This window comes from Lissotriton helveticus, chromosome 1_2 (genome assembly GCF_964261635.1).
Source record: "Lissotriton helveticus chromosome 1_2, aLisHel1.1, whole genome shotgun sequence".
NCBI classification, from domain to species: Eukaryota; Metazoa; Chordata; class Amphibia; order Caudata; family Salamandridae; genus Lissotriton; species Lissotriton helveticus.
Genome location: NC_136058.1, coordinates 164,451,251 through 164,463,820, shown reverse-complemented (window position 1 = coordinate 164,463,820; position 12,570 = coordinate 164,451,251).

Here is a 12,570-nt window from a genome sequence, read left to right as displayed (position 1 = left end):
CTTACCAAAGACACAGTTCCACATGTGTGACCTACTGTACCGCAGTGTAGGCCTGAGGCAGCGGCCAGCACGGGGCATTCACCGAGTGTTGTCGGCTTGGGTTGGAGGGCCCCAATGGTCTGAGTAGGTCAGGTTCAGTGGCACCATGGGACCCAGACTTGCGGTAAACAGGGTAGATGGCACCAGGTCAGTTGTTGATAGTGTTCGATCACCTCCGTGACTCTGATCAGGCTTTCGTCCGGACTGAGCCACATCTTCCTCTTACTCCTCTCCGTGCATTCACTGGTGTGGACTCTGCCATTCATGATTTGCGACTAAGTGCTGGATGTGGGACCTACTGGTCCACAGGGTAGGCCTGAGCTCTCATCCACGTGTCGCCGGATTGCGTTGAACAGGGTTAGTGGCACCATGTGTGGCCGGCTTGCGTTGAACAGGGTTAGAGGCACCACGTGTCGCAGGCCTGTCATATGGAATTATGCCTCACTGAAGGGAGTCTGGTGCTGTGGCCGCTGCCACGGATTTGGGGACACTGACATTCAGGACTCAGGACACAGTTCCACATGTGGGGCCTACTGGGCCGGAGAGGATGCCGGTGGAGTATTTCAATGAAAAGGAGTAATGTGGGCCAGCATCGTGGGGGGCTGTGAAGACTGCAGACTGCAGAGGTCACGGAACTGGTGCTTGGAGTTGCACCAGCACGTGGTGGGCCCTCTTGGACACACACTGGTTTAGGCAGGTGAGCGGAACCTCGTTGGTGCGCTGGGGCAGGCATGACAGGTCTGGGGACCAGCGGCGTAGGGTGCAGCAGGCCCCGCCGCGCTCGGCCCAGGACTCGTGGTGGGCTGAGAGGCGCCGCCCTGGCAGACGCATTGTCCATTCCGAATGAGAACCACGACCAGTGCGCAGGCTTTTTATTATTCACACCCCTGCGCAGGACTGGCGTACGCAAGTCCAACCCACTACGCACGTGCATGCAGGGGGAGACATAACATGCAATATTTCCGTGTTCTCCCCCTCAGCCTGTGGGGACATGGTAGCGTCCAGTGGCTACGACACTCCATGCATCAGCAGTTGATCACCACATGGCCATTTCCGTGAATTGCACTCTGTGGCCTGTCCGGCACCTCCACACCACACCTGGCATTGGGTAGGTTCACATTCCTTAGTCACTTGCCGCTCTCGCACATGCCTGCTCCATGCCTCTCCTCACATCCTACTATTGCATGGTCATTGTCTCTGTGGCATCTGTGGGTCTTCAGGTGTGCTCTTGGCTGGGCTCCCTTTTATGCTGCAGGTAGTCATCCTGCTTAACACAAGCAAAAGGCAGGTGTTAATTCCCTGGTGCTATCGCAGCTTATCGCATGTTTATGTGGTGCTTTGCAGATCTGGCAGTTGTTGTGAAAGTGGTGTTTTGGTTTCTTCGTGTGTTTTTGCAAGGGAATGCCTACTCTGCATCTCATTAGGGTTAGTTGGTGGTGTCTACCGTGGAGGTAAATTTTGGGGCAGTTATCGCGGGAATACAGGCGATGTCTGCAGTTTGCCCCAGCTTGTGAATGGGGTGTTAAACCTATCTCCACTTTTGATGCTTTAAGGTGGGGATAATTTGGAGATGAGCCCTTGTGAATATCCCCCCTAGTCCCATAAAAGACTCCAGTTGGGATACTCTTTTCATTCTATGCCACAATCAACACAAAGACAGCGTGAAACTGAGAATGTGAGAGGCATACGGTTTCAAGCACAAAAACACGAAGACATGACTTTTCGCTTGCAAAGCCTATATCGAAGCACCCTCCAGCGGCATTTAGTGCTGTTTGTTTACACGCAGTAAACCTTTACCTTGAGGCAACAAGTAAAGGAGATAAAAGAAGCAAGTTTGGTACATGTAGGTTATGCAAAAACCTTTCAACACAGCACAACATAATACCACACCAGGCTTAATAAAAAATACTGATACTGATAATAACTACAGGCGGGCGAACTGCCACGTATGTTGATGGCTGTACCCCTAGTCAATCTCTTTGTGCACACCAGAGCCTTGGCCCTGCTGGGCTTGGCTCTCACACCCCCTATTCACAGGTGCAGGTCGTTGCTGCAGTAGTGGTCTATGTCAGCAAGAGGGTCTTTTGTTCAGCATACAGATCAGTTTTTCAGACGTACATCTCCATTGCTTTTTTTTTTCATTGCTCGTAGATTACCTGGTAGGTTATTGTTTCTTAGGTTAAATCTCTGATGCCTGTACTTAAGCATACCACAATACCATAAACATATACCGAGCACCACAAGGGTATTTCTTTCTTTTAGTCCTAATTCGGAATCCCATGCTTTCACAGAACATTTTGAACTTAAAACACGTTTACAGTGAAAGGACGGTTACCCTGAATGGAATGCTTGCTGTATGAATTGATAATAATGTTTTGCGCAGGAAGAACACTATCCGCCTGATTCATCAAGCTAAATTGCACTCGCAAAGGGCAAGATTCTCAGAATCTTGCCTTTTGCGAGTGCAATTTTTGCATTTGGGATTCATCATCCCAAATGCAAAATTCGTTATTTAAGAATTCGCACATTTGCGAAGAATCGAATTTAAGGAATCTCTATTTGAGATTCCTTAAATGCAATTCATGAAGCATTTTAAAATTGCGAAATTGCAATTTTGGGCCGCTATTTACCGAGAGGTCAGACCTCTCGGTAAATAGCAAAAACTTAGAAAAATGCATTTAAATGCATTTTTCTAAGTTGCATGTTACACACACACATGTCCTTTGGACATGTGTGTGCGCAACACCAATGTAGATTACATTTCAGGGGTGCTACAGGGTGTCCTTTGGACACCCCTGCACCCTTGAAATCGCATCCTTATTTGCGATTATTTAATTGCTAATCGCAAATAAGGAATCACTCCCCATGCATTCCTATGGGCCCGTAGGCCCATAGGAATGCATGGGGAGTTATTCCTTATTAGCGATTAGCAATTAGCTAATCGCAAATAAGGAACATGTAGGAATCGCAATATTTATTGCAATTCCTACATGAATCCCGTTTTGCAAGTCCTTAATAGCGATTCGTTATGAATCGCTATTAGGGGCTCGCAAAACGGGAGAATGATGAATCAGGCTGTTAGTCCCCTGAAAGGAAGCCTAGGGCGGCAACAACTTGCATAATAACAAGTAATCAGATACAAAGAACATAAGCGATGAAACCGGCCCAGGGGTCATCTATTCTAGTTCTCAGTTTATCAAAAATGGGAGTTTGAAGCTTTGTGCACGGAAAATGTTAGCTTTTATTGAAAACAAGAACGTGGATGTTTTTGCCCACATTCCCAACCTCATCTCCCACAGGGTCTCTTATAGTGTATTTTCTCTGAGGTTGGACATTTCTAAGTCCTGATTGTCGTGGGTTCAGGAGATTGATGTTTTCTACGTGTCTATTGTGAGAGGACACATCTTTTGAGAGTGTTGCCTAGGAAGGGGAGACTGGAGACAGGTCTGAAGTTATTGAGGTTGTTTGGGTCTGCTCCTGTGTTTTTTAAGCTGTGACGTGGCTTGACCAAGCTTTAGACAGTCTAACATCACAGAGGGATCAGGGAGCTGTTTAGAATCTTAGTCCAGATGAGAGATAAGTTGTGATTGAGTTTTTTCGCCAAAGATGCTGAGAGGGGTCCACCAGGTGGAAGGGCAGTTTGGACGGGGCCAGCAGAGCTGAAATATAAACCTCTGAGATTGTGTTAAATATCTTCCAGTTTCTAGTAGTTTTGAGGGGCCCTTGGGTTCGAATACCCCAATTTTCATCCTATGGAGAGATTGTTGATAGGGAGGCAATGGAGAGAGAGAGGTGATTGTTATCTGTCTTTTTGGGAGGAAGGTTCTCATTGGCTGACTTGTTATAGTCCATATAGGTATCATAACATAGGCCCCGGTAATCTCATTACCAGCCACCTATATTCTCTCCCTACATTACACTTGTCACGGTTTACAGGGACTGACCTTTTACCTAGATATTACCCTGCAGTCAGAACGTGGGTTTTCCCTAGTTCGAAGTCTCATACATTATGCAGGACGATTCTTGGAAGCACAGCAGGACTACCAGCTCCTGTATAAAATCTATATACAAAGTTCGGGCTCAACGTCCTCCTTAGGCTGACACAGTAATACAGCAAGGTAGGACCCCTGGGGAGACCTATGGGTATATATACATCACATCTTCTTAAGACAGTTAGAGGAGACCGAAACTTCCCAGCCAACACACTGCCCAGAGACTAGCAGTGGTCTAACATCCCTCGCGGGGTGTCCAACCTGAGACCTGGACGGGGTCCCATAGTCTCTCACTTCAGGTAATGGGGTAATGGGGTTGACTAAATCCTAGAGGGATTCTTGGCATAACACCTACATACATGCTAGGTAGACTTACCTACCTCTAGTTAGGGAAGCATCGTAGGAGTACGCATCTTTTATCATGTGTTTTATATTCTTATTCATATGTATTCATGACTATAGTAAGATGGTAGAGCTATACCATCCATTTACCTTTATCGTACTACTAATCATTTATATCTTATACTGCCTAACGGTTGTTGCAGCTCCTCTATTCTACACCAGAATAACAACTGTTCAATAAATTCTTTTTCAAAACTCCCAGCCTGTTTATTCTGTGTATTCACTGAGACAGACTAAATAAGCACAAGTGACTGAGTGAAAAGTAGTATATTGTTTCCACGGTCCTGAGGGATCAGGTTTGTCATGTTCGATGGTTGCCAAGAACGATTCTCTCCTTGGTAAGAGGAGATTCTAGTGGCACTGTGAGCTAGTTGGTACAAGAAGGCCAACATACCCGGGGGAGGTGATCAGAGTTCTTCTGACACCAATCCTGCAGTGTATGTTGTCTAAATGTGCAGATCCTGTATATTTTCTATAGGAACTAGACAGACTGGTTGTGATCTTCACAGGAGCATTCAATCTTCATGATTTTATCATTGAAGAAGTTGACGAAATTGTCACAACGTTCTTTGGAGGGCTAAGGGTTTTTTTATGGTGGCTTGTAGGTTTATTGTTTGATAATATTGACGAGTTCTTTGGGGTGATTTTTGGCCTTGTCTATAGCGTTGCGGAAGAAGGTGGGTTTTTCTTTCGTGGTGTGTTTTTTGTAATTTTAGCATTCCATCCTGAGTTGATAAAGGTAAGCTAATGGATGGACTAGTTCTCCAGGAGTCTTTCAGCCACTCTGAGCTATATTCTTTAAGTGTTTAACTCTTTATTGAACGAGGAGTTCGAGTGTGTATTTCTCTCTCCTATCAATTTTAGAGTGGTTCTTTGGGTCCAGTTTAGAGGACATTGTTGAGTTGTAGTGGGTGGTGAGTTTGGTTGTTGAGAGGTTGTCTGATGAGGGGGAAAGAAGTGATCCAATTCTGACTTCTAGGTCCTCTAGGATAATTTGTCTTATGTTTCTCTCCTGTCAAAGAGTGTGTTGTGGTCTAATTGGGGGGTGAAAGACTTTGTTGATATGAAACAGAATGAGGTGATGGTCCGACCAGTTTATAGGGAGAATGTTGTCAATAGATTGTGTTTCTTCCTGAGCTATGATAGCATCCAGATTCGAGCCTTTGTTGTGGGTTTAACCTTTGCAGTGCTTGTGGAGGTCCTTACAGAGAAAGAGGTAAATCAAGGATTAGATTAGAGTATTGCTTTCCTCATTCCAGTGAAGTTTGAGGTCACCTAGGATGATGTTTTTGCCGCATGAAAATGAGCAGTGCATTATCAGATCTGCAAGATGTTCACCAAAGGAGAGTACATTACCCTGTGGGTGGTATAGTAGGTGACAGATCTTATTAGTCTTGTCTTTCATCCTTATTGTGGTACTGAGATATTCAAATGAGTTGTTGTTGAAGGTGTCTGTTACCCCTACATTAATGTTGTTCTTGTGAATAATGGTGATGCCTCCCCCGTTGCGGTCCTACCTGTCTTTGTTGATGATTGAAAAACCTGGTGGGACCAGTGTGTCCATGATTGACTGTGAGGATTCATTAAGCAATGTTTCTGTGATGAATGCAATGTCAATGTCATGGTTCAAGATGGCTTCTGCTAATTCTTATGCATGCTTGGTTGCAGACATGCAGTTAATGAGCATGCATTTGTTTGTATGCTGTTTTAGGAATTTAAGGGGCGGAAGTCAGGGGGATATTGTTGAGGCGGGCTTGAGGTCTGGTTGTGTCCGATTGTTTGTGATTTCTCTCTAGAACCATGATGAATCTTAGAGGAGGGGTTGATTTTGGCAAACTCCAAGTTGTAAGATTTGGATAGCTCCGCTGCTTTAATCCGAGACATCAAGGCTTCTTCCAGTGCATCATTGATATACCGTAAGAAGTAAATGACAACAAGATCATTAAATATCTAAATAATTTTGGCAGGTGAAGTAGTAAAAGAAGTGATAAAGAAAATACCACACAGCGAGGAATCATTGCATCGCCAAATCAAAGAGATGTTGAACACCAAGTTCAATCCAATGCCAAATGTCGACTATGAAAGGGACGTGTGCGGTCAAGAAAGACTGAAAGCTTTTGAAACAATGGATGAGTTTGTAGAAAGACTTGGTTCACTCATCGACATTGTTCCATGGACTAGGAAGACGTGAGACAATGAAAGTGCAACTTCACATAAATGATGAGTTCCGTCCTGTTGCTCAGTGATATCACCAAATTGCGTTTCAATTACATGAGACTGTTGAGAAAGAACTTGAGACACTATTAAAGCATAACATCATTGAGTGATCCACTGATCTGGTGCTATGGGTACCACCCATAGTGGTCTTGCCAAAGAAGGATAGTGGAGGAGCGGTACATATCTTCGTTGATATGTGCCAAGCTAACAAGGCAATTAAAAGGGAGCGACATCCAGGTCCACCAATTGCTTCCATGATAACGCAGCTGTATGGAGCCAAAAGGGTATCACCAACTCAAACTGGAAGAAAATTGCAGGTACATCACTACCTTTTCCACTCATGTTGGTTTATTTAGATATAAAAGACTTTGTTTCGGAGTGTCATTAGTTGCAGAACTCTTTCAGGATGTCATTTGTCGCATTGTCACAAATGCTTTCAATTACAGTAATGACATATTGAATTTTGGGGACACATGAAAGGAACATGATAAAGCTCTTACACAAGTTGGGGGACGTGGCTAGCCAGGCAGCGAAATGGCCGCTATCTAAGCGGGCTCCGCCGGCTTAGCCAATAATCCTATAATTATCCTGATCAAGCTGAGACTTCGAGACCACAACTTGGCGGATTTGTGCACCGGACCCCAGGCGGCGCCTGCGGACCGGGTTTGGTGTGTTGCGGGGCTGTCAGCGCTGCCCTGGCACAGTACGCGGCGATAGCCGGGGGCGACGCACTGCTGTGGCCGGGACTGATGCAACGATTCCTGGACGCCGCTCGAAATTGAGACCGAGGCTGCGGGGCACTGCTGTGGATGTGGTGAGGCTTCGTGGTGGTCGATACACGGACCATCCTCAGGTTGGCAGGACCCCAGCGGGGATGCGGCGGCCCTCCGGTGCTGAGATAACACGGGATACTCTCGAGGAGCCTGCTTGGGGCTGCGGTGAGTGGGAGGCCTCTGCTCGCCCACGGCGCCATTTTGTTGGCGGGTTATGGGGCGGCCGGTGCCGTGAGACCCTAGCGTGATCCTATTACTTGGAGCAGACTGTGATCACAGAGCGAGCGAACCCCGTTACTCCTGCTTAGCCGCTACCTCACCCCCACTGCCCTCCTTGCTGCTGCCGAGATTCTGCCGGACCATCTGCCATTTGCTGCCCTGTGTGCCCCGGGAGATAGTGGAGGTTTGTGGCCCACTGTGTGGATCTGCCAGTCGGGGCGAGAGGGGTGAGGGCCCCGGCGCCGGCTGCTGCGTGGAGGGAGTGCCGGCCAGAGGTGAGGGGTGCCTGAGGCTGCAGCCCTGTTGGCGGCTTGGGGAACCAGGATAAAGTGTGCCCTTGCGTGGCGCTGCGCCCCCTCCCGCTGTGGAACCTGGCACTGTTATTTGTCTTGCCAGATCCTGGTGCGAATGTGATTCATGCATGGCCCACATTGAAAGGAGAATCCTATTGAGGGTCCAACGCGGGGCTGCTGGAGGGCCCTGACGGGCGAGTGCCATTGCCCACGCTCTGCAGGGAGTGCTTTGTGCTGTCGACCTGGTCATTGGAAAGGGGTACATAAGATTCAAGACCTTGCATCCATTTACTGTAGTGAGCACCTGGGCCTGACTGCATTCAACTGCACACGAGCAGGGCCTGGTCCCGGGCGGTTGTGGGGGCTGGGTTCTGTGAGGCCCCTCCCGCGCCCCGCGGAGCCCTACATAATGTTGCAGCGGCTGCGACATCGGTATGGAGAAAGTACTGGCTGCTATATGTGCAAAGTCTGACGATTTAGAGGCGCGGTCCCGGCGTAGTAACATCCGAATTACAGGCGTTCCGGAGACGACAGCCATCACGAAGATGGAGGTGTTTGTAACAGAACTCCTGCATGAACTTTTCGATCCTCACCTGTCCTCAGTGTTTGTGGTGGAGCGAGCTCACCGTGCCCTGGGCCAAAAACCACCGGTGGGTGGCCCGCCTCGACCAATACTGGCTAAACTCCTAAATTACCAGGACAGTAAATGGTGTTAAAACTGGCAAGAGAAAAGGGCCGTATCTCGCACAAAGGTAATATCATCTCCTTTCACCCCGATTTTACACCGACGGTGAAGGCGGCACGGCGAGAGTTTCTACCGGCCAAGCGTCTCTTGCTGGAAGCTGAGATTCCATATGCACTATTATATCCTGCCAAACTGAAGGTCTCTCAAGATTGTACTGCGCATTTTTTCACAGACACAAAATCTGCCCTTAAATTTGCTAAGCACATATGTGGCCCTAAGGGAAAGAACAAGGGGGCGACAGCGAGCGAAGCTGAAGGCAACCTAAGTGACAATGATTGACCCCACTGTATATCATATGTGCTCTGATGCCTGTATGCTTTGGGTACTGTTTCCGAGTCTCTCAGTTGATGCTTGACAATTTGTACTACATGCTCTGGTGTTGCCACTAACCGAAGTGCTCTAAAAATTGGTCCATCACATGTTTTTCTGATATTATTCCTTTTCACTGTATTTTTGGTGTACTCTGGTTGCTATGTGGCTTTGATGTCGAGGTTTGCAATGGCCTCAGCCACCCTGTGCGAACGGGGGTGTATGCGTGTGCTCCCACGCCTCCGAGGGATTGTCCCCACTGTTCAGTTGTTCCCACTGTTTAAGTGGATCGGGGGGGGGGGGGATTTGTCACAACCTAATTGGCGGGGTTGAGGCGGGATGGGGGGAGGATCGGGTAGTTGGGACTATTTTTATGTTCGAGCTGGCAGGGATTCATATGACTACACAGGTATATGGAGGTGGTATCCATATTAAGGTGGTACGCTACCATGCTACAGCCTTGGCGCGCAGTTAGGGGCTGACTCTAATTTATGTAGGATCCTCACTTGGAACATGCATGGTATGAATGATTGCCGGAAGGTATGCCTGATTCATGCTTATTTGGCACGGCATCACATAGACGTATGTTTTTTACAAGAAACCCACTTAAATGCCACGCCATCATCACGCTTGAAACATACTAGATGGACAGGGGTTCATTCTGCAATATACTCTAATTACGCACGTGGGGTAGCCATACTCATCCGTAGAGGCCTTGACTGGAGGGAGTGTGGAACTGAACTAGACCCCGGAGGCAGATTTGTTATACTTCGGGGTTTGCTGGGTGGGAAACCTGTTATTATGGTAGCACTGTACGGTCCAAATGTAGACTCCCTGGATTTTTTCCGTGAGATTTGGGCTAAGATAGCTTCTATTGACTGCTCTACTGTTATTTGGGGTGGAGAATTCAACGTGGTACTACAAGACACGCTGGACAGGAGGGGGGCGCCTAGGCCATTGCATCCTGCTGCAACTCAGGCCCTTCATGACCTAATGAATGAAGGGCAGCTGCTGGACATATGGAGGATACGACACCCGGATTTACGGGGGGGGACGTGTATTTCCAGTTACCATGCTGCCTGGTCCAGGCTTGGCTTTTGGCTTGTATCCCCTGAAGTAGCTAGTTGGACTGTTGAGGTAAAACACCTTGCTCGCTCTCTCTCCGATCATGCCCCTAGTTTATTGACCCTTGCCCTCCCAGATACACCACCCAGGGCATTCAACTGGAGACTACCGCAACATGCCTTGTTAGACGAAACGTTCAAGGAAGGCATCCGTCTGATATCACAGATTATTTTGAATTAAACACTGGTTCGGTGACTACGATCGCATCTTTGTGGGAGGCCTTCAAGGTTGTGGTCAGGGGCAAATGTATATCAAGACAAGCTGGGGTGTTGAATGCGATTAGAAGCACCCTGACAGACATAGAGAGGCAAATTAGAGAACTTGAGCAGCAATTCTGCACAGATAGCAGCCCCCATGCGGCGGCAGAGTTGAAAACTAAACTCTTGGACTTTGCTGAGGAGGCACAACGTGAACTGAAGTTCTTGGGCAAATATGCTGAAGCCAGACTCTATGGTGAAGGGGATAGGCCAGGGCGCACACTAGCCACTATGGTCCGAAAGCTAAATTCCTCCCTATACATACACACAATCAATACCCCAGAGGGAGCACCAGTGGTCGGTCAGGTAAAGGTACTTGGTGCATTCCGCACATTCTATTCTAACCTTTACACTGCTACACATACAGAATGTACGGAGGGAATGCAGACCTTTCTTGACTCCGTTGCACTCGTATGGTTCAACGACTCACATTGTAAATACATGGGGCCTTATTTATGAAGGCCTTGCGCCACCGGTGCGTCATTTTTTCCCATGTTAAAAGTGGCGCACCGGCGGCGCAAGGCCTTCATAAATAAGGCCCATGGACCTCTCTTTCACAGTCGAGGACATCAAGGTAGTCATTAAAAGTCTTCTCCTCAATAAAGCCCCGGGACCTGATGGTCTCACGACAGCATTTTATAAGACTTACACTGACGAACTGGCTCCACATCTCCATGCGGTATACGAGGAGGCCCTCGAAACAGAAGTCCTCCCAGCATCTATGAGAGAGGCGCTGATTATGGCCTTGCTCAAACCAGGTAAAGACGAAGCTGAACTAGACTCGTATCGTCCTTTGTCACTCATTAACGTGGACGTTAAAATCTATGTGAAATTGCTGGCAAACCGCCTCAAGCCCCTCCTGCCAATGGTGGCGCTGCGTGACCAATCTGGGTTCATAACTGGTCGCTCGACGTCCCACAATCTCAGGACACTATTTTCAATCTTACATTATTTGCACCCCTCGGTAAAAGCTGCTGCGATTTTTCTGGATGCCACAAAGGCATTCGATTCCCTTGAATGGCCTTATTTTTTCCGCATTCTATTGCGGATGGGATTTAGTACCCTATTCATAATGTGCATAAAATTACTATACACTGCCCCACTGGCCAGAGTGCGGATTAACGGCTTGACTTCCGATGCATTTTATAACGCGCGGCACTAGGCAGGGGTGTCCTTTGTCACCTCTCCTGTTTGCTATTGCTATGGAGCCCCTTGCTGCCCGCGTTCGTCAGCACCACACCGCCAGAAGGATAGGATTTAGCTTGCGCAGTTTACTGATGTCAATGTACGCGGACGATGTAACGCTGTATATCGTAAATCCCTCTGAGAACCTTGATCCAGTGCTACGAGAATTTATTAAATTCGGGGGCCTCTCAGGCATCTCCATAAACTGGATGAAATCCGTTATTTTCCCACTTACAGATGGCACACCCGAGGTTCATTCGGAATTCCCACTACGGGGGGCAGCAGACGAAGTCAAATATTTAGGCGTTTGGGTGTATCGCAACCTGCAGGACATCTGGTCTATGAACTTTGGGAGGGCCATTAATGGCTTGAGGGAAAGGTAGCGATATGGTCCAAGCTCCCACTGTCCGTTGCTGGTAAGGTGGCGCTGTCGAAAATTATTATATTGCCAAAATTCTTATATCTTTTTGCGAACATACCGATCCCGCTTACACAACAATTTTTCAAATGTCTCAGGTCCCACTTGCTCTCTCTCATTTGGGCGGGCAGCCAGGCGCGCGTCTCATATGATCTCCTGACTTTGCCGCTGCGCCAGGGAGGACTGGGGGCCCCGGATATGCACCTATACGCGCTATGCGCCCAAGCCCAATTCTTGCATTTCTGGATATACCAAAACCCCTACCAACCACATGTTGCGGTGGAGATGGACGCTGTGGCTCCACTGCCATTATCAGTGGCACTTTTCAAAAAGGCGCCATGTCCAGGTGCGGATGTAGATACTACCCACACGCTGAGATGGGCCTGGAGAGCCCTGCAGCAACGAGCACACCTGCAGCTTTTGTACGCACCTGCAATCCAACTTTGTCACAATCCAATGTTACCATGCTTGGAGTTGGGAGGTAAAGTCCCTGAACATGATGGTACCCAATTACTGACATTTGCGGATTTGTACCCAGATGGTACGTTCCGGCCCCCCCCCACTGGGGCAGATGGGAATGAGGCCTCCTTTATGGA